Source organism: Choloepus didactylus, chromosome 13, assembly GCF_015220235.1.
Source record: "Choloepus didactylus isolate mChoDid1 chromosome 13, mChoDid1.pri, whole genome shotgun sequence".
NCBI lineage: Eukaryota > Metazoa > Chordata > Mammalia > Pilosa > Megalonychidae > Choloepus > Choloepus didactylus.
Genome location: NC_051319.1, coordinates 11,749,913 through 11,774,171, shown reverse-complemented (window position 1 = coordinate 11,774,171; position 24,259 = coordinate 11,749,913). Strand labels below are relative to the sequence as shown.

The following is a 24,259-nucleotide window of genomic DNA, read 5'->3' as shown; positions in this document are numbered from 1 at the left end:
CTCCCAGTGACGCACTCGTGAAATTTTACAAAAATGGATCATTGAAAAAGGGTATTGGCTGAGAAAGATGGAAGTGCAGCAAATAAATGAACAGTGATAATGCTAGAAGTGAAATTTGAATCAAACATAAATGGAGTTATAGAAGAAATAGTGACCATGGGGATGTTAACACTGTCACCAATGGAAGGATTCTAAATATATAACCAGAGGAACTTAGTGAAGATGAGCTTAGTGACATAGAAGAGGAAAGTGAGTATGACAGAAAGGATGAGGATGTCCCAGAGAAAGTGACAGCAACAAAAATTTCACATTAAGTGGATTTTTGAAGATATCTCACAACATTGAAAGCACAAAGGACAAAATGTTGGAAGCTAGTCCAAACTTAGAAAGGTGTATGATAATCACTGAGGCATAGAAAAGATGCTTCCTTCATATTGTAAATTGTTTGATTAGAAGGCAATTTTGTTCAAACTTCATTTGATAAGTTTTATCACAAAGAAGTACTTTAATTCTCAATGTTTCTAACATTCTAAGTTACAGCATACCAAATGCATACTACTTTTACTTTTTTTCCTGATAATTTATAACTGACAGGCAGAGAGTTTTTAATGGTTTAAAAAGGTTTCCTAAAGATTACACAACAATCATAATTTCCCACTGATTATTAAGATCATTGTGCGTGGGTTCAGCCTGCCTGGTCATTTTTATGGTCCCACACTTCTGTGCAATATGAGGACTGCTGTATAGAGGAGTGCAATTGTTAGGTTAAGATAACAAACATTTGACCATTGCTCAACTGACCATCAATGTCCAACATCACTCCTATCCTAGTGGATTAGCCTTAGAGAGCATGTTCTAATGCAGATCACTATAACTGTAAGTCAACCTTGTCCACATAGATTAGTAAAAGTAAAGCAAACTTAGGTATGCATAATTATTAGACATTAGCACAAGGATATCTCAATATTAGTAAGTTTTTCTTTCTATTCACAAAATATGATGTTTGCCTTTAGCCATCTGAACTCAAACTTTGTCAAAACAATGCATCTGTCAGCTATGATTGACTCTACCACATGTCACCACCCACAAACGTCTGACTAAATAGGCATTTCTATGTAAAACTTGGCTGCACTTGGGTAGCAGGACCTGAACCATAATTAGTGCCTATACATGGATGAAATTTTAAATTCCTTTAAATAGTTGGAAATTGATTTCAAAATTCAAAAATAAAATGTTAGATGGAGCAAACTGTTAAAATCAAAGTCTTTATTCAAAAGATTTTCCAGAATTTTCTCAGCAAAAATGGCAGTGAGCCTATAAAGTCATAGCTCTAAGGATGATTTAAAATAAATTTTTAAAACAGAAGAGGTCAGTCCGGGAGGAGGACTGAGCAGGTGTTGAAGGAGAAACAGATGTGAGAGGCCCTGGGGCCCTGGAAAAGGAGGGATGTGAAGAGCAGCTTCTGAACTTCCTTCTTCCCTGAAGGCTGGATTCTATGAGTTTCCTATGATTCTCCTATATCCTTCCAATAATCCCCCTTAATTCTACTCATGCTTTTTTGAGTGCATTTCTGTCCTTTGTAACAAAATATACCTTAAGGTCACATCCCAATAATGTAATGGCTTAATTGAAATACTACATGCAGCACAGATACAGCTCAAAGTAGAAATATATAATTTTAAACTAACCAAAAACATATAAATTTGTGATTATAATTTTTCATTGATGGCTGTGTGGTATTGGTTATCTGTTGGTGGTTTTGTCTAGGGTAGCTTTTCCCAGTCTTTAAAGTAATACCAAGAAAACTATAAAACATTGCTAAAGAAGACCTAAATACATGGAAGGACAATCTGTGCTCATGATTGGAAGACTAAATATTGTTACAATGTCAATTCTACCCAAAGCAACCTTCAGATTCAACACAATCCTAATCAAAAGTCCAATAGCTTTCTTTGTGTAAATGAAAAAGTCAATCATCAAATTTACATTTAAGGGTAAGGAACCCAAAATAGTCAAAACCATCTTGAAAAAGAAGAACAAAGTTGGAGGACTCACACTTCCTTATCTTAAAACTTACTACAAAGCTACAGTAATCAAAACAGCATGATACTGGCATAAGGATAGACACATAGACTAAATGGAATAGAATTGAGAATTCAGAAATTAACCATCACATCTATGGCCAACTGATTTTTGACAAGGGTGCCAAGTCCACCCAATGGCAAAAGAATAGTCTCTTCTACAAATGATGCTGGGACAACTGGATATCCATATGCACAAGAATGAAAGTAGACCCCTACCTCACACCATATTCATAAATTAACTCAAAATCAATCAAAGACCTAAATATAAAAGCTAACACTATAAAATTCCTGGAAGGAAACACAGGGAAACAGATTCAGGACCTTGTGTTAGGCAATGGTTTCTTAGAATTTATACCAAAAGCATGAGCAACAAAAGAAAAACTAGATAAATGGACTTCATTATAATTAAAAACTTCTGTGCTTAAAGGACTTCATCATGAAAGTAAAAGGACAACCTACACAATGGTGGAAAATATTTGTAAACCACATATCCAATAAGGATTTAATATTAATATATAAAAAAAATCCTACATCTCAACAACAAAAAAACAAACAACCCAATTAAAAATGGGTGAAAGACTTGAATAGATAATTCTCCAAAGAAGATACACAAATGTCAAAAAAAAAAAAAAAAACCCACACACACAAAAAGATGCTTAACATCATTAGCCATTAGGAAAATGCAAATAAAAACCACAATGAGATACAAATTCCAGGAATGACTACTATTTTAAAAATGGAAAATTACAAGTATTGTAAAGGATATGAAGAAACAGGAACACTTGTTCATTTTTGGTCAGAATGTTAAATGGTGCAGCCTTTGCTGAAAACAATTTGGCAGTTCCTCAGGGAGTTAAATATAGAATTACCATATGATCCAGCAATCCCACTTCCAGGTAAACACCCAAAAGAATTGAAAGCAGGGACTCAAACAGATATCTGCAACCCAATGTCCATTGTGGCATTGTTCACAATTGCCAAAAGATGAAAGCAACCCATGTCCATCAACAGATGAATGGATAAAAATAAATACGATATATACAGACAATGGAATATTATTCAACCCTAAAAGGGATGAAGTTCTGATGTTTGCTACATGAATGAACCTTGAAGACATCATGTTGAGAGAAATAAGTCAAACACAAAAGAACAAATATTGTATAATCTCACTGATATGAAATAATTAGAATAAGCAAATTCATCTCATATGATGTCACTGTTATGAAATAATTAGAATAAGCAATTCATAGAGTCAGAAACTAGAATGCGGGTTATGAGGGCCAGAGTGGGAGGAATGGAGAATTAATGCTTAGTTGGTACAGAATTTCTGTTTGAGGTGATAGCACAATTTTGGTAATGGATGGCAGTGATGGTAGCACAACGTTGCGAATACACGTATCACCACAGAATTATATATTTGAAAAGAGGAATTATATATTTAAAAGAGGAAATTTTAGGTTTATATATGTTTCTAGAGTAAAAATTTTAAAAAACAGCATAGGACTGTATAATATAAACAGTGAACCCTACTGCAAACTATATACTAGTTAATAGTATAATTATGATACTATTGTTTCATCAATTGTGACAAAGGTACCCCACTAACAAAAAAATTCCCAATAATAGAGAAATTGAGTGTGTGAGAATGATATATGTAGACTCTATTTTCTGCATGATTTTTCTGTAAAACAAAAATTTCTCTAATTAAAAAGTAAAACAGAAATTGATGAACAAATAGCATAAACAATTGCTAAAATATTTAACATATTATTCTCAGATTTGTCTTACCTCTTGAAAATAGACTCTCCTCATGTTTTAAAATTTTCTTAAAAGCTCCCTCAAGCTTTAAATATGTCATTAAGACAGTGCTCACATCCATGAGTTTTCAACTTCCATACTATCAATTTGTAGAGTCTTTCTTCTTTTTCATAAAGGTCAGTGAATAAAAATTGCTTTCTGAGATGCAATCCCTAGGATTACAAACCTTCTAGATAATTTTGCCTTGTGTTTGAGCTATCATGCACACTGCGGAACCAATTCCTGACCCAGAAAGGAAATAGCATGTCACAGAGAACCTTTTGTAAGATTCCTTTTGTTAATAGAATCAGTGAGCTGCAACTGAATTCAATCTTAAATTTCCAGAGCACCAGGATCATGTCCTGTCCTAAAACTTAAAAGCAACCTTAAAACTTAAAATTGGTAAGTTTTGTTTCTTTTCCAGAATAATGTGAAGAAGCACAAAATATTTCTGCTTGCATTTATAGTCGGTACTCTTCCCAAACATATCCACACTGGACTTGAGAATAATTTGCTAACAGACTGCACCTGCCTTAGCAGGGAGGGAGGAGAAAAGAGGGGAGGGGAGCAGAGAGATAATGTTTATGGTTTTGCCTTCATTAAGCTTTTCCTTTCTTTGTTTTCTTCTAGAAGCTAAAAGGAATTTGGAGAAATGCCCATAAAAATTTATTTTTATAGGTACAGCAGATACAATTTTGACAGCAAAAATCTGATAACTATCAAAACATACACAATTGGTCTGGTTTATATACTCAGGACTCCCAGAATATATAACTGCATTTTATTCCCAGAGTATATAACTGTATATACTCCCAGAGTATATAACTCTCAGAGTATATAACTGCATTTTACAAAATGCAGTTTCTTTTAAAAACAAAACAAAGCACAAAGATAATGACCATGCAAAATGAGCAATGGAGGACTTAGAACATAAAGTATGAAACAAAATAAAAGAATTTCTATAAAGTGATTAGCATGGTACCTGGCACATAAAAGGAACTCAGCAAATAATAATTTATTATTAGTAGTAGTAATAGTAGTGTAGTGTTGCACCCTAATAAAACTTATAACAAATTGGATACATTATTTATATACATACATGCCAGTGCATGTGGTAATTAGCCGTGAACACTAAGATGTTCTCATAATTTCTTGGAATTAATAATACCTTTATAGAACCAGACCTAGTTTTCCTCTTTTCTGTTTCAGAGCTCTGCATCTTTATATTATACCATCATTCATGTTTTCCCAGGGTACAGTGTAATCCTCTTTCCAGTGAAATATAAAATGGCAGAGAGAAGGTCAAGCCTTTGTCTACTAGAGAACATTAACTCTCTGACTAGGGAGAGCAAAGCAAATTGTTCTCCTCTTCCTACTGTCTTATTATATGCAAGTAGTGCTGTCCAGGTATTTTCCCCCAGTCCTGTCACTACTTTGAGTTTAGGCTCACAGAGGCTAGACAGACACTGCTAAGATACAGTGGGGACCTGAGGAGTTGGAGTTAGAGAGAGGAGACAAGGGACATAATTCCTCCCAAACTTAAATCCACTTTAAGCCCAGAGGGATCACAAAGAGAGAGAAAAGGAATAACTAAACTTTACGGTTCCATCACAAAGTTTTGAGGGTTCAGAGCCCACTCGCCAACCTCTACCCTCTAAAAAAGGGACTATAACCATTTGGGGGATCATATATTCTTCCAAAGATTGGAATAAAAGCTAAAAAAATCACTTCCTGAAAAATTGCATTCAAAATCTTGATTAAAACCCCTGAATCAAGTCCACAAATGCCATGTTAAAAATAATAACACCTAGCATAAAATGTATGTTTAGTGTGAACCAGGTACTAATGCCAAATGAATACACACAATGATTTATTTAACCTCTCAACCAACCTAAGCAACTTGCTTGGGTCACATAGCTAGTAGAAGGTGGAGTTGGGACTCAAATCTCGCCAGCTATACTCTTCAGCCTCTCTAGTTCCTTGCTCTGATGTCTTTTCTCCCAAGACCTATTCTGCAGGCTGTTTTATGTTCCTGAAACGTAGGGAGTAGTGTTGGCAGATCCTGCTGCTCATGCTGTCGTCCTCCTGGAAAGAACCCCCAGCATCCCTGATGTCTCCAGTTTAAACTCCCAGCATCCTGTAGTTTCCAGATATAGGAAAAAAATGGTGGAAGATTTTTGAAATGGTCGAAAGAGATTACTGGATTATCGTTTTGATGGAATTCTGGGGCGTCTGGGGGTTGTGTGTCCTGTGCCTGGTGGAGCACAATTGATTATTGCTTGCCGTGGGAATATTGACCAGTTTTGTTTTTTTTTTGTTTTCTTTTTCTGCTTTGTATCTATTTGTAAACTCATTTTAACATTCCTTAACTGACTATAAATGCATGCTATTTTGAGTTCTCCTTTGAACCAACTGTAATATCTTCCTGGTTTCCTCATTGATTAATGAGTTAAATAAAACCTTTGACATGTGCTCATGCTATATCTGTCTGAGAGTCATCCTTATGGCCTCTTTTAAGATGTATCCTTTAACACAAGGTGGAAAGGGTGTCTGGTCCATGGCATCACTGTCCACACTTGCATCCCCTTGGTTGTAAATTGGCCTGTCTGGTCCCAGGCTGTTGTCATCCCTCCAAGGCTGGCATCTGCTGCTGTGTCATTGTTGAACCTCAAGCTCATTCCGAGTCCTCTGTATTGATGCCATGCCCACACCACTCTTGGAGGAAAAATATATTCTGCTGCTCCATGAGCTATGATGTGAAGGGGTGCAGGGACTTTGTGGGCTCTCTCAGACCATCTGCCTAGATGCCTCGTCCACCCATTTCTATTCTATTGCTCTCATGCTATGCTGGATGCTGGGGCTTCTCTAGGCACTTCACATCTGGCCTGGCTTCAGTCAGAAAGAAAAGCACAGGTCCTGCTTGCTATCAGACACCAAATCTATTTACGGTTTGGAACCTGCACATACCTCTGATCTTCCACCCTGGACTCACGTGCATTTGGGAATCAGAGCTCAGGATCCTTTCTCAGAGACATGCTTTCAATCTGTAGGACCCACAACTTCTCTCCAACAGGAAAAGCTTGTTCTTCTATCCACATGTACTCCTGCCAGTCTAGTGCTACCAGGAAAACCTTTATGCACTGAGTCCTTTATGGTCTTTGTTTTTGATTCAGGCTTTAGAAATCAAAACCTTTTTCTCTCCAACTGTAAAGAGGCTCAGGAGTCTATTTTGAACCTCAAACCTGAGAATTGACTCCTTATTTTCTATGTTGCTATAATACTCCTTCCCTGGTGGTCCAGTTTTAATGGGGAAAAAGCATAGGGATTAAAAGGAATAACAGAATTTTTTAAATGGTTAATATAGTAAAATGTTTTGCATTAATTCTCAACTGTGAGAATTGCTTGTTGAAGGGTTTGTTCCTATGTGGCTGTGCATACACTCAGCGTGGCAGGAACACAGCTTATACTGACCCACATCAGCCTTTTTTTTTTATATTTGTTGGCAACATCTGGTTATATGAAATGTGTGTTCATCAGGAACATTTGTTCTCCATCATTATTCAAGTACTTGGATTCAGAGTCACCAAATCCATAGAGTATGCAGATAAAAAGTAGTGTCAGCTGATTCAGTACACGCCAGCACCTGCCAAGAAAACTCTGGCACCAGATAGAAAAAACAAAAACAAAAAAGACATGTGTGTTTAAGAATTAATAATTGGGCATCATTCTTTGAAGCAAATAAGAATGTGAAAATACTACATAAGTTCTTTCAATGTCAACTATAATACAATGAATCCCTCCTGTCTTTCCAAGAATGTTTTATTATACTCAAAAGTTTTATTGAAATGAACTAAAATAGCTCTGTAAGAAGCTTCTATTATACAGCTGCCAACCTTGGATCAGATGTGAGCTTGGGTTAATTCAGTGATGAGAATTTATATATGTGTCAAGCTACGCTGGTTGGTAATTCTTTTCAGAAATTACATACAACTTTGATTAAAGTGAATATTGCTACTTTCTACCAACTGAAATCTATATGGAAGCCATTTCAACCTGAAAATCAAAGGAACCCAGATGTAATGTTTCAATGTTCAGTAATTCGTACAGAGTCCTGTTGTCTCCATCTCAGATAAGAGTCAAAGAAAGGAAACAGTGGAAGAAACCCAAGTGATTCAGAGAGACCTAAATGTTGAGAAGTCACAAGGTTCATTCTGATGGGGTCAAGCAAGGTTCATTTCAAATCACCCCAGGGGATGATAAATCATTCTATTTTAAAAATCTGTGTAGATGTAGGTTCCATAACCTTCTCAAATAGTTTATTCCAAGAGTCTACATTCTTTGTGTTTTCTGTTTTTTTTTTTTTTGTTTTTTTTTTATTTATTTATTTATTTATTTTAATTGAAAATTTTTTTTATTGAGATATATTCACATACCACGCAGTCATACAAAACAAATCGTACTTTCGATTGTTTACAGTACCATTACATAGTTGTACATTCATCACCTAAATCAATCCCTGACACCTTCATTAGCACACACACAAAAATAACAAGAATAATAATTAGAGTGAAAAAGAGCAATTGAAGTAAAAAAGAACACTGGGTACCTTTGTCTGTTTGTTTCCTTCCCCTATTTTTCTACTCATCCATCCATAAAGTAGACAAAGTGGAGTGTGGTCCTTATGGCTTTCCCAATCCCATTGACACCCCTCATAAGCTACATTTTTATACAACTGTCTTCGAGATTCATGGGTTCTGGGTTGTAGTTTGATAGTTTCAGGTATCCACCACCAGCTACCCCAATTCTTTAGAACCTAAAAAGGGTTGTCTAAAGTGTGCGTAAGAGTGCCCACCAGAGTGACCTCTCGGCTCCTTTTGGAATCTCTCTGCCACTGAAGCTTATTTCATTTCCTTTCACATCCCCCTTTTGGTCAAGAAGATGTTCTTCGTCCCACGATGCCGGGTCTACATTCCTCCCCGGGAGTCATATTCCACGTTGCCAGGGAGATTCACTCCCCTGGGTGTCTGATCCCACGTAGGGGGGAGGGCAGTGATTTCACCTTTCAAGTTGGCTTAGCCAGAGAGAGAGGGCCACATCTGAGCAACAAAGAGGCATTCAGGAGGAGACTCTTAGGCACAAATATAGGGAGGCCTAGCCTCTCCTTTGCAGCAACCGTCTTCCCAAGGGTAAAACTTATGGTAGAGGGCTCAACCCATCAAACCACCAGTCCCCTATGTCTGTGGTCATGTTAGCAACCATGGAGGTGGGGTAGGCGAATACCCCTGCATTCTCCACAGGCTCCTCAAGGGGGCACTACATCATTTTTTTTCCTTGTTTTTCTTTCTTTCTTTTTTTTTTTTTTTAACTTTCCCTTCTTTTTTAAATCAACTGTATGAAAAAAAAAGTTAAAAAGAAAACAAACATACAATAAAAGAACATTTCAAAGAGACCATAACAAGGGAGTAAGAAAAAGACAACTAACCTAAGATAACTGCTTTACTTCCAACATGTGTTTTCTTTTTTTAAAATTTTTTCCTCTTTATAAAATTAACATGCTTATTGTCAAAATGTACATAATATAAAAAATAATGGCACCAGTAATATTCACTGAAACCCAAGCAAGTTTGAGCATTTGTGTTCATGTGTGACTCTATGTGGAACATATATGCTCAGTGACAGGGAGTGCCCTCCATCACACTATATATGTGCCTACCGGGCAGGAACACGTCCTGAAGGAGCTCCCTCCAGAGCATGATCCAGTGAGAAAACCCTTGGAGGGAAGCTTGGCTCCACCGACTACATACAACAAGGTGTGCAGGACTTGCCCATTTAGTTAACAACTGAGCCTAATGGGAAGCGGGATGTGGGGGCTGCTGTGCGTAAAAACTATAAAAGCAATTTCTCTACATTCTCTAAGACACTGGGGCCCAGGTAACACAATCCTGAAACCCCTTTCACAGATTATATGACCAAGTACACAGAGGCATTGCTTCCTGGGGCCTGCAAGTAGTGGAGAACCAGTTGAAACAGGAGTACAGCCACAGTGCCCCCTGGGAGCAGCCTCGCTGGCGAGCATGTAACAAAACCCCATCCCCGGCACTCTGAGATATACTTGGAGCATGTTTTATAAAAAGCAGAAGTTCTTTATAATGCAGGAGAAAGGGAGGGCCAGGGAAATAGGAGCTTTTATTATTAGTTTAAACCCATTAGTACCTACAGGCAGGTGAGGGCTACGAAAACTAATATTAAACAGTTATTATTCTTCAGAGGAATTTCACTTTTCTGGGATATTTCAAATCTTGCTTTTTTCATATAACACTATGTAATAAGCAGTTTCTTATATCATTAGTCATTTCCTGTATTTCCCCCACCCCAGCTTCTGCATTTCCAGTCTTGATTTAGAACGTCTTCCTCACTTCTAAATTGTACATACAGTTTCTTACAGTTTTCTTACAGATTTTTGTAATTTTATTTTGTATTCAAACCTTTAATTCATTTAGAATATATATTTTTAGATAGTGGCCCAATTATATTTTCTTACAGATGGACTGCCAATTGTGCTAGTGTCATTTATTAAGTAACCCACTGAATTAACTGAATTAAAATATCACCTTTGTCTTATGTTAATGACTGCATAGTATGTTATCACAGATACTGTAATTTGTTTAAGAGAGGCAGTATGTGTGGTGGTTACAAGCATAGACTCTGGAGTCAAAGCGCCTGGGTTTGTCATTTATTAGCTGTGTGACCTTGCCAAGTTACCTATCCCTTTGTGTATCAGTTGCCTCATCTGTGAAATGGGGATAGTAGTAGATCCCTTATAGAATTGCTGTGATGATTAAGTGACATAAAGGAATTAGAACAGTGCCTGGGGTATATTAAGTGCTCAATAAATGCTGTGTGCCATTATCATGATTATTATTGTGACTACTAGCATACTAAAGAAGGTTGTTTCTTGTTTCTTATATGTAAAAAATGCTATGATGAAGATGCTCACACATAATTCTTTGGTACATAGAAATCAGAGTATTTTTTAGCACAAATTCCTGTAGGTCAAATTATTAGTCCAAAGAGTTGAATATAGTAAGGTTTTAGATATATTTTACGTTCATTAATCAGGGGAGGCTAGGTTCTGCTTCAGTAACACATTCCCTATTCTCAGGGGTTTAACACAATTTAGGTTCATGTCTTGCTTTAGTCACTGTCCAGTGTGGACCAGATGGTTCTCTTTGGCAGCCGTATCTAAGCGATGACTCCAGGATTTGGGTTCCTTCAAGCATGTGTCTCTAGAGATTGTCATGGAAAATAAGAGAGAGCTGAAGGGTCACCCGGAATGATTTTTAGAGTTAGGCCTATCAGTGACTTACATTACTTCTGTCCACATTCATTGGCCAGGGCTCGGTCACATAATCCCCAATTTAATTGCCGGGGAGCCTGGGAAGTGTAGTGTTGTTTTATTCCCAAGGATAGGAAATGTTTTGATGAACACATCACTGTCTCAGCCACACTGACCAGTTGCCTTTCAGAGCGGTTATACTAATTTACATTCCCACTTTCAATATATGCAAGTACTCATTTCCATTCACTATTGTCTATACTTATATTTTTACTTTAATTTTTGCTTAATTAAATATAAGTTTAATTTGATAAGCTACAAAATGGCACCTTTTTTATTTAATTACTGCTGAAATTAAGTCCTTTTATTCTTGTAACTGGCTTCTTGCATTTATTTGTTTTATTTTCTTGTTCTACATTCCCTGTTCAAGGAATATAGTATCTCTGTACTAGACCACACTGGCTTCAGACTTCCAGCCTAAGTCCCGATACTCTCTCTCCAGGCCCTGTGACTTCACTGGCAGGGGCCCCATGACCCTCTCCGCTTCTGAATGAAGCATCTTGATCGAGTGGGAGAAAAAACAACTAGACTTTGAGTTAGAATATTTAGTTTTAGGTATCAGATCAGCCACTTATTGCCTACATTATTTAGCCCTTCTTAACTTCAGTTATTTAATCTGTAAGAGGAGGATAATAATATATATTTACAGAATAAAATAGGGATTCATGGAATAATATATATAAAATACAAACAATTTAAACATATATTATTTATCTCTATTCTTATGAAACTTTATACATTCCTTTATCATGGCACATATTCTGAATTTCAGTTTGTTCCTCTGTTTCTTCCATTAGACTGTGAGCCTTTTGAACTGATGGATGAGCTCATTTCTATTTATATTCCTGTGACCAACAAAATTTCTCATACAGTAAATACCAGATGATTATTTCTTAAATGAATGAATAAATAAATAAGTGGCACCTAATAATTGCCCAGAACTTTATAGGTTTAAAAAAAATCTCCCATATATTCTCTTATTAAATCCTCACAACAATCCTTGGCACAAGCTAGGTAAATCCATGAGCCTCTGAAACCAAATGCTAGGATAACCCCAAATATCTGACATCTTCTGTTGTTTGTTGGTTGTAGCCATTGCTTTTAACCAACAGATGAAAGTGCACCCAATCTTTAAACCACGATCTCAGTACCTGTTCTGGGTTGAACAGTGTCCCCTCAAAGATTCATGTCCACCTGGAACCTCAGAAAGTGAACTTATTTGAAATAGGGTCTTTACATACACAATTCGTTAAGATGAGGTCCTAACTGGACTAGATTGGGCCTTAAATATAATATAACTGAGCCCTTACAAAATGAGGGAAACTTGTACACGGACACAAACACAGAAGGAAAAAGCCAAGTAAAGACAGAGATAGAGATTGGAATTACGCTGCCACAAGAAATTCTCGGAACCACCAGAGGCTGGAAGAGGCAAGAAAGTCTTCAAAAGGAGTATGGACCTACCGTCACCTTGATTTTGGACTTCTAACCTCCAAAACTAAGAGAGAATACATTTCTGTCATTTTAAGCCACCCAGTTTGTGGTAGTTTGTTACAGCAGCCCTAGGAAACTAATCCAGTAGCACATCCTCGCTCTCAGCTTCCAGATAATGCTCTCTCCTGCTACAGCTATCAGAATCCACTTCAGAATGCATGCTGTGCCCTCAGCAACCCACCACCTCTAAAGAGTTCCTGTCCATAGATCCTTGCTTAGGAAAGTGGACATAGTAAATTCCTTAAACTTGGATGACCATATGTTGTACCACAAAATGCAGAAAATCCCTGAGCTGGCCATCATTTCATGAAGTGGCCTGCTACTCAGCTTTTTCCAACAGGATGATATCAGTTAATCAAACTTCTCAAACCCTCACACTTCAAGAATACTAGATTTGAAATACACAATTGGGCAGTGAGTAAAGGAAGTTGAAGCAAAAAGACACAGGAATGCAGTGCACAAATGCCACTGTCAAAAGCTGGCTCCCCCAAAGATCAGCAAAACACCCTGTTGATAAGAAAAAGCCGAGTTTATTGTTTACCTACTGTTACAGGTTACATTGCATTGTGTCCCTAGATGATATGTTGAAGTCCTAACCCCCAATACCTCAGACTGTGAAATCATTTGGAAGTGTCACTGCAGTTATAATTATTAAGATGAGGTCACACTGGAGTAGGATGGGTCATTAATCCAATATGACTCGTGTCATTATAAGAAGAGGAGACAGACACAGGGAGAAGACAGTCACATGAAGTCAGAGGCAAGATTCGAGTTATGCTGCCACAAGCCAAGGAGCACTACGGATTGTGATCCACCACCAGAAGCTAGGAAGAGGGCTCTTTTCCAGAGTCATCAGAGAGAACATGCCCTGTGGACACCTTAATTTTGGACTTTTAGCCTACAGAACTGTGAGATCATAAATTGCTGTTATTTTAAGCCACCCAGTTTGTGGTACTTTGTCATGGCAGCTTAGGAAAAGAGTGTGGTTTTTGGTAATGGGGAGTGGGTGCCACTGTAACAAATACCTAAAAATGTGGACATGGCTTTGGAATTGGGTAATGTGTACAGGCAGGAAGAATCTTGAGGTGCTGGACAGAAAAAGCCTAGATTGCCCTGAAGAGATAGTTGGTAGAAATATGAACATTAAAGGTGTTTCTGGTAAGGCCTTAGAAGGAAACGAAGAATGTGTTACTAGAAACTGGAGGAAAGGTGACCTTTGTTATAAAGTGCCAAAGAACTTGGCTGAATTATATTTTGGTGTTGGGTGGAAAGTAGAACTTGTAAGTGATGAACTTGGGTATTTAATTGAGGAGGTTTCCAAGCTAAATGTGGAGGATGCAGCTTGGTTTTTCCTTGCTAATTACAGTAAAATGTGAGAGGAAAGTGAAACCAGATCTGGATGATGTGGGAAATTCTCAATCTATAGAGTTAGCTTACATCAGGGTATGGCTGGACAATCAATTGCTAAAGAGATTAGGTGTGTGACTTACGGATCCAATCAACCATCTTAGGAAAAATCCCTCTTGTTGGAATGCAGAGGACAGATGGAAGTAAATGAAGACTTTGGGGTTTCTGGGATTCTATAGGCAGGAAATTGGGCAATAGAGCTACTTGGCTGGAATCATGGTTTATCCTTCAAGAAAGGGGAAGAATGACTCTGAGGGCGGCCCAGAGGCCAGTGGGGCTGCAACTGCCTTAGGAACTGGAGCTACTGCCTCTGGTAGTTTCTTGGTCAGAGGGCAGACCCTGCTGGATTGTGAAATTGCCTTAGGTTAGTGACCCTTGTTCTTTCCATTTTCTCCTTTTTTGGGGGGGAATAGGAATGTCTATACAATGCCTGTCCCACCATTGTATTTTGGAAGCAAATAACCTGTTTTCTAGGTTTCACAGCTCCACAGATGGACAGGAATTTTGCCCCAGGATGGACAATTCCCCGAGTCTCATCCATACCTGATTTAGATAATTATAAGAGGAGATTTGGAACTCATTGAGTAGCTTCTATTTAGATGAGATTTTGGACTTAAAGTTGATTGAAAAGGATTTAAACTTTTGGAGATGTTGGGGTGGGATGAATATATTTTGTGCAAGAGAAGGACATGAATTTTGGGATACCAAGCAGTAGACATTTATGGGTTGAATCATGTACCCCAAAAAGATATGTTGAAGTCTTAATTCCCAGTACCTCCGAATGTGAACATATTTGGAAATAAGATAATTAGTTAAGATGAGGGTTGGGCTTTAAGATTAAGGTGGGCTCTTAATCCAAATGCTGTTGTCCTTATCAGAAGAGACACAGACACAGAGGAGAATGCCAAGTGAAGATGAAGATACACAGGGAGAAGATGGCCAGGTGAAGGTGGAGGCAGAGAATGGAGTTACACTGCTACAAACCAAGGAGTGCCAAAGATTGTCGGCAACCACCAGAAACTAGGAAGAGGCAGGGAAGGATTTTCCTGAGAGCCATCTGAGAGAGCATGGCCCTGTTGACAACTTGATTTCAGACTTTTAGCCTGCAGAACACTGAGACTATAAATTTCTTTTAAGCCACCTCATTTGTGGTAGTTTGTTATGGCAGGCCTAGGAACACGACTTCAACAGTCTTTGTAGCATCTCAGTGGGGAAAAGACAAAGTCAGGATATTTATTGAAATTTCAAAGTCTGGTTTAAGGCAGTGATTTCAACTGGGGGGAGGATAGGAACTTAAATAGGATGGAATAAAGGTTATGATATAATGATTTAGGATTGGCGGACTTGGCTAGGTGAGGATTTTGAGGCAAAGTGTTCAAAGAGTCTCAGGGATAAACTGTTTCTTGATGCTTTTTATTGAAGAATTGACAAGTCTTTCAAGAAGTTACTGGAATGAACAATAGTTATTTGCAATTTTTATCTTCCTGGGCAAGAGTCTCCTGGAATAGTAGGGTTATGTTGATGAGCAGAGTCAGCTGGGTGGTTGATTTCCTTTCTCATCACAAAGCAGAAGGAACCAGTAAACGGAGCACTATACAGAACAGAAACAGAAAGGCTCTGAATCATACTGAGGGAAAAGTGCCAGAAGAGCAACCCTTGTGGCAGAAAGTATGCTTTTTCTCCCCCATCCAGTCCGCCTTGCTCTTGGGCAATCTGGATCATCATGCAGTCCAACCAATAACTTGAACTGTTTTCTCAAATTGTGCAAAAAGAATGAACTAATCCAAAACAGGGTATTCCATGATAAGCCTAGGGCTCACAAGTTTCAATTCTCTTTTACAGTTCAATTTAACAAAGCTTTGGAGTTCGTGGGATCCCATCTGGGTATGTGAGAAAAAATTACCTAATAAAGAAGTCATGGATTCTGCTAGCATATTTGATATGTGCCTGGCATCAAATAGGCTATGTAAGCTCTTTATGCAATAAATACCAGACCTCACAGTTTGCTTCTCATACCCACTATCTTGTGAACTGGAACATGTTCAAATTGGAAGTGCACTTGTTTCTAGTAAGAGGCATACATCAGTTATGATGGATTTAGGAATTACACTTGCCCTTCTCCTGCTGCATCCACTCTCCAGAGCAACCCATCTTCTCTTGTTCTCTGACCTCTGCTTCCTCTTGGGACGTCTGTCACTCCTGTCATCCACCACAAGTACCCCAAGTTCCATCATTCAAGTTAGCCTTTTTAGTTTTGATTAATCACCACAGTCTGAATGGTAAGTGATGAGTAGAAAAGAGCCACCCATACCAGACACCAGGTTAGCTCATTGCACCCTCAAATGACAGCAACTGTAATGTGTAAAACCACTAAGACTGATCTGTGCTGGAAATCTTTGTAACAAGCAGCCTCTTGTTCCCCTTATTTCTCCAACTCATTTTTCCCCCTGAGAGCCTATATCTTTTGCCAAGATGTAATATTTGCTTAATTTAAAAGTAACAACAAATTGTTTGTCTTTGAAATGACAATAAATATGCCACTATCATTCTCTTCATAATACATATGAAAAAAAATGTAAAGCCCAGCTTTTATTTCTTCTAGAGAAATCTAAAAGAAGTTTGTTTGGGCTTAACTGTATTTATCAAAGTGTTGTAGTGGTGGTTGGACAATTGGGTGAAGGTTTCTTTTCCTTCAGCACCACAACATAGTGCAATCCCAGATCTAAAAATAACTGGCTCTGTGACCTTGGACAAGCTACCTAAGATGCCATTTCTTCATTCCTTGTTAGAGTTCAACTATGTGCCAAGTTCTGTGCTAACAACTAAATACAATGGCGGATATAATATAATCCCTACCTTCTGGGGCCTGATAACAATGTCTTCAATTGAAAAAATAGGGCAGTTATATCTACTGTCCAAGTCTGAGAGGTTTAAATCAGATACTATATCTGGGAAGTGACTGATTCAGTGTCTTATGTCCCTCATGAAGCCATCCTGACCACATCCTGGCCTCAACATCCCAACTCCTGGAGCTGTGTTTGTCTGCATCACTCATATGGGACTTGCCGTACATCATTTGTCACCAAGTGCACAATTCTGCCTCCCCAAATGGACCACAAATTTCATTCTTGAGAGTAGGGACTATATGCTCCTTCTGGAAATGGCCATATATTTTTCATTTTCACACTTCCAATATGCAAGTGCTTAATAAACACCCTTGCTCCTAAACTATATTAGACAGTGATACATCTTTATGGGCAATAAAGTGTGACCAAAAGTCTGATCTAGGTCCCTGAGAATCAAGAAGTTGAACTAACTCAAATACTACCTTGAACTTTAAGAGGAGCAACTTAAAGGTATTTGTTTAAAAGAATCGTATTTACTATGATCTTTTGGTGGCATACATATATCAGCTTGTTTTGCATTTATTGCTGTAATATGAGGCACCCTGATGTAATGATTAAGAGCACAGATTTGCACATCAGAGAGACATAATTTAAGAGCATGGCCACACTGGTTCGGAGGCGTTGGTTAGGGGACATGGTCTCTCTCAGTGTGCTCATTTGTAAAATGGGGAAAGCATTATTGCACCCATAAGTCTGTTAAGTTATGCCTGTAAAGCATTTAGCCCAGTCTCTAACAATAGAAAATTTTAATTAAATGTTGGTTACCATTATAGAATAGATTACTTTTGCATTATATATCCCAAATTAAATTTAGATTTCTTTATATACATTACTGTAAACATTTCATCAAGTTGTACTCTCTCATGTCAAGGAATACTTTTGGAAAGCTTTCTTTCTCCAATCTTTAAGAATCCTGTGCAGACTCTCTTTGTTAACTTTGCTTGAGTATCATAAACAACTAAAAAGTTTTGAACAAAGCTGATGGTTATGGATTTCTGTTTTATCCCCACACTCCTGGAAGGCAGAGATGTTACTGTTTCCTAGATGAGTAGCTAGATATTCTTCTCAATGCCTAACACATGCATCACACATGGAAGTTCTTCAATAAATGTCAGTTACTTGCAGAAATTCTGTGTTGCTGATTTGTGAGTCACTGAAACTAAAAGTTTCTTCTTGTTTTACCTCTCCCAGCAAAAAGCCAGTCTCTTCAAAGCAATCTAGGCCTTTTCTATCAAGTGCCTCACATTTCCTCCAGAATCTTCTCCCTATCCATTTAAAAAGCCATTCCAACATGTTTGGTATTTGCAAACTCAACAGCACCCCACTTTTCTGGTACCAAAATCTGTTCTAGTTTTCTAGGGCTGCCAGAATGCAAAATACAAGAAATAGATTGGCTTTTATAAAGGGGGCTTGTTTGGTTACAAATTTACAGTCCTGAAAACCTAAAAGTGTCCAAACTAAGGCATTAACAAGAGGATACCTTCACTGAGGAAAGGCCAGTAGCATCCGGAACACCTCTATCAGCCGGGAAGGCATGTAGCTGGTGTCTGCTGGCTCAGGTTGTGTTTCGGCTCCTCTCGCTCAGCTCCTGTGCGTCCTTGCTTCTTTCTCCCAGGGCATTTCTCTCTAAGCATCTGGGAGTCCTCTCTTAGCTTCTACAGGGAAAGTCTGGGCTTCGTTTCTTAGCATCTCTAAGCATCTCCAAACATCCTTCTGTCCACATCTCCAAGCATCTCTAACAATCTCTGTCAGCTCCCAAGCATCTGTGTGTCCCAGCTTAGCATATCCTGGGGTGTTTTCATCTTTCTGCTCTCTGTGTGAGCTTCCTTTAAAGGACTCCATTAAACTAATAAAGACCTACCCTGAATGGGCAGGGTCATATCTCCACAGAAACATTCAAGCAAAAGGTCACAACCTAATAAAAAAGATTAATAAGTCTTCCCCCACAAAATTGTATTAAAGGAGGAGAAACTAAGATAGCAGCTAGGAGAGACAGGGCAAAAAAACACCTCTGTGAAAAATACTAGATAAAAGCCAGAAAGTGACCCAGAACACCAGTTCCAGCGATGCACCAGCTGGACAAGGTCTGCTAAATCCACAGGGACTGTGCACTTGGTGAAACCGGGAGTCTGCGCTCTGAAACGAGTGAGTAAGCCACTGAATATCCCACAGCCACGCTGCAGTGTGGGGAAAGCGAGGGTTGGCATTTGAAGGCAGACTAGTTCTTTTTTAAAAAAACTCAAAAGTGGTTGCAGATACAGTAGTGAGAACCTCACAGTGAAGCATGGCAGGAATGGGCTGTGTGAACGCCTCAGTATGTGGCGTGGAAGATAGCCTTTCGCATATCTGCTGCTAATTGTCTCAGAATGAGAAAGGCAGAGGTTAGCCAAAAGGGGAAAAAAAACCATGCCCCTTGCAACCATCTTCCCAGAGGGCTGGGAATGCTCCTGCCTGGCACTGGGCCACAGCCCAGAGCCACGCCAAGAAACCCAGTGTGATGGGGGGTGTTTCTAGCAGCACTTGCACACACCACAGTGTTGGGCATGGACAATAGCCCTTCGCGCACCCACAGCTAATTGTCCTGGAGCTGGGAAGGTGGAGCTGTGCAAAAAGGGGGAAATTGGCATGCCCCATACAGCCATCCTTACAGCAGGCTGGGAATGCCCCTACACAGCTCGGAGACCCAGAACTTCCCTTGAGGGACGGCGTGCACTTCTGATGTAGCACAGCCTTCCCTCAGCAGAGGCCCATGGAAGGGCACATCTTGGAAGAGGGACCCACTCAGAAATCCCAGGGACCATACGCCAATACCAAAGACTTGTGGGTCAGTGGCAGAGACAATCTGTGGCGAGACTGAAATGAAGGTTTAGACACTTGCAACAGCCTTAAATCTCCAGGAACACCTGGGAAGTTTGATTATTAAAGCTTCCCTCCCTCCCTTACCGCTCAGACACACGCCCCACATTCAGGAAGGACAGCATCAATAACACACCCAAACTTGGTACACCAGTTGGACCCCAAAAGAATCAGACCCCCACACACCACAAAGACAAAGTTGGGGAGAACTGACTTGAGGGGAATAGGTGACTTGAGGATGCCATCTGCTGGTTAGTTAGAGAAAGTGTATGCCACCAAGTTGTAGATCTGACAAATTAGAGATGCATCTTTGAATAATCCTACATATCCTAAAAGAACCCTATCAAGTAAAGCAAATGCCGTGAGGCCAAAAACAACAGAAAATTTTAAAGCATATGAAAAAACCAGATGATATGGATCACCCAAACCCAAACACCCAAATCAAAAGATCAGAGGAGACACAGTACTTAGAGCAATTAATCAAAGAACTAAAGACAAACAATGAGTGCATGGCACAGGATATAAAGGACATGAAGAAGAGCATGGCACAGGATATAAAGGACATGAAGAAGACCCTAGAAGAGCATAAAGAAGAAATTGCAAGAGTAAATAAACAAATAGATGATTTTATGGAAATAAGAGAAACTGTTGACCAAATTTAAAAAGATTCTGGATACTCATAATACAAGACTAGTGGAAGCTGGACAGTGAATCACTGACCTTGAGGACCACAGAACGGAAAATGAAAGAACAAAATAAAGAATGGGGAAAAAAATTGAAAAAATTGAATTGGACCTCAGGGATATGACAGATAAAATAAAACATCCAAATATAAAACTCATTGGTGTTCCAGAAGGGGAAGAGAAGGGTAAAGGTCTAGAAAGAGTATTCAAAGAAATTGTTGGGGAAAACTTCCCAAACCTTCTACACAATATAAATACACAAAGCATAAATGCCCAGCAAACTCCAAATAGAATAAATCCAAATAAACCCACTCCAAGACATATTCTGATCAGACTCTCAAATGCTGAAGTGAAGGAGCAAGTTCTGAAAGCATCAAGAGAAAAGCAATCCACCACATACAAAGGAAACAACATAAGACTAAGTTGTGACTACTCAGCGGCCACCATGGAGGTGAGAAGGTAGTGGCATGACATATTTAAAATTCTGAGAGAGAAAAATTTCCAACCAAGAATACTTTATCCAGCAAAACTCTCCTTCAAATTTGAGGGAGAGCTTAAATTTTTCACAGACAAACAAATGCTGAGAGATTTTGCTAATAAAAGACCTGCCTTACTTCAGATACTAAAGGGAGCCCTACAGACAGAGAAACAAAGAAAGGAGAGAGAGATATGGAGAAATGTTCAGTAGTAAAGAGATTCAATATTTGTTCAATAAAGGACATTAAGAGAGAGAAGGAAAAAATATATCTGACAAACATAAACCAAAGGATAGGATGGCGGATTCAAGAAATGCCTTCACAGTAATAACATTGAATGTAAACGGATTAAACTCCCCAGTTAAAAGATATAGATTGGCAGAATGGATCAAAAAATATGAACCATCAATATGTTGCATACAAGAGACTCAACTTAGATGCAGGGACACAAAGAAATTGAAAGTGGAAAGATGGAAAAAAATATTTCACGCAAGCTACAGCCAAAAGAAAGCAGGAATAACAATATTAATCTCAGATAAAGTAGACGTTAAATGCAAGGACATTAGGAGAGACAAAGAAGGTCACTACATACTAATAAAAGGGGCAATTCAACAAGAAGAAATAACAATCATAAATGTTTATGCACCCAATCATGGTGCCACAAAATACATGAGACAAACACTGGCAAAACTAAAGGATGCGGTAGATGTTTTCCCAATAATTGTGGAAGACTTCAACACATCACTCTCTCCTAAAGATAGATCAACCAGACAGAAGATCAATAAGGAAACTGAAAACCTAAACAATCTGATAAATGAATTCAATTTAACAGACATATATAGAACATCACATCCCAAATCACCAGGATACACATTCTTCTCTAGTGATCACAGAACTTTCTCCAGAATAGACCATATGCTGGGACCTAAAACAAGCCTTAATAAATTTAAAAAATTGAAATTATTCAAAGCACATTCTCTGTCCACAATGGAATATAATTAGAAGTCAATAACCACCAGAGACTTAGAAAATTCACAAACACCTGAAGGTTAAACAAACACACTCCTAAAATAAATGGTTTATAATGTAGAATGTAGGGGAACTAGCGATAGAGAGCAATTAATGAAGGGGGAACAATAACCCAATAAGAACAGATAAGCTATTGTGGGTAAATTTAACGTTCTGGGAATGCCCAGGAATGACTATGGTTTCTTAATTTCTGATGGGTATGGTAGTAACAAGTTCACAGAAATGTTGCTATACTAGGTTATTTTCTCGGGGTAGAATAGGAACGTGTTGGAAGTAAAGTAGTTATTTTAGGTTAGTTGTCTTTTTCTTACTCCCTTTTTATGGTTTGTTTGAAATTTTTTTTATTGTATATCTTTAAAAAATTTTTTTTTGATATAGTTAATTTTTAAAAAAAGAGTTAATTAAGAGTTAATGACAATCAATGCAATATATGATACTGGAGTGGATCTAAGAATGGAGGAGAAAAGCTAAAAGGGGGCATAAGGAAAAACTGGAACAGAATTTAAGCTTTATATCCATATTAATTTTCTTGAATTAACTGCAGTTAATGACATAAGTGAATATCCTTATTTGTAGGAAATATACATGGAAGTGTTATGAGTTCAAGGAGTGTGATATATGCAACCTGCTCTCAAATGTTCAGAAGATGATAAATGGGTAGATAGATAATTGATAGAAAGAAAATAGATATAGTTGAAAGAAAGAGAGTGGGGGGAGGGAGGGAGAGAGGAAGGAAGGGAGGAACAAAGGAAGGAAAGAGAAAGAAAGGTACTGCAAAGGTAGCAAAATGTAAAATTGATAGATATGGATATCTGGGGGTGGGGATGTTTTGGAGTTCTCTGTATGGGGTTTGTATTGTATTGCAACTGTACTATGTATTTGAAATTATTTCAAAATAAAAATTTAAAAAAAAAGATTGTATTAAAGAACAAGGCTTTTCTAGGGGACATAATAGATCCAAACCAGCATACTCAGCTTACCTGACCTTGTCTTCCTTCTCTTCAGCTTCATCTCCACCGCCAACAACTCTACTCATGCTTTAGAATATGTTCTCTTTAGACCAAATTGAAGGTGTAATCAAAGGATATCACTTGCTATTCCCAATCTAGGCAATACTAGCCAGCAGGAGTATAAAGTGTCTTCAGTGCCAAATACATCCCAGAGTTATGCTGGAGTTATTAAAGAACATGGTACCAACTTTTTTGACAAGGATGGGAATGAAAGACATCAGAGTAATTTATCAGGTTTATAACGCACTTCAGGAGAAAGTGCAGGCAATGTGTGCAGATGTACAAAAGAGTGAGCGAATTGTTGAATCTTGTCAGGCTAGAAGTGAACAAATTAAACAGACAAATCACTCAAAGGAAAAATGAAAAGGAACAGGAAAGAAGATTGCAGCAGATGATGTTAAGCAGACAGATGCCACTTGAAAGTTTGGAACCAGTGTTCAGTCCTCAGATACCCTATTCTGTGTTTGCAGCCAAAGTTAGAATCACACTTGGAGATGCAGAGGCCACTGATCCTCCTCCCCCTTTTTTTGATTTTAAGCCAAACAATCAAGAAAGTACTTTAATCCATTCTCATGTGGGGAGTAGTGTCTTTATGCCTCAACTTCAAGCCATGGGCTCTTCCAATTATGCTTCCACCAGTGCCTAAATGAAGTATCCTGAAGGTAGAGCAGAACTTCCTCCTTCCCAAAGAGCAGCTGGAGACAGTGTTGATGAATCAGTGATTATGAAAATTTGATTGACCCTACAGAGCCCTCTAGTAGTGAATACTCACATAAGAGGGATTCATGGCCCACAACACATCCTGATGAAGACTCCAGGAACACTCAGACCTCCCAGATTTAACTAAACAAAAGAAAGTCTCCACTTAGCACTGTTTTTCCTAATCGTTATTGAGACAGGTTTTTTTGAGGACTTGCTCTGAAGGGAAACGTGCTTTCTCAGATATTGTAACTGATTCCTAAGAGGAGAGTCCTTGTGCACAGAACTTGTAGGGACATTTTGTTCCCTGTCTTCACCTTCTGATGCAGTAAGCAGGTTTCACAACAAAATCATTAAGATAATCAAATTGTACTAATCCTGGTGCAATCCATCGATGTTCTGGTAAATTTAGGCAAAGTGAA

At 38.4% G+C, this 24,259-nt stretch overlaps 1 pseudogene; it reads left to right on the top strand.

The window, feature by feature from the left end:
* The window catches only part of LOC119508427, a 45,369-nt pseudogene extending 21,388 nt beyond the window's left edge, over positions 1 to 23,981 (top strand).
* Positions 23,982 to 24,259: the final 278 nt, after the last annotated feature.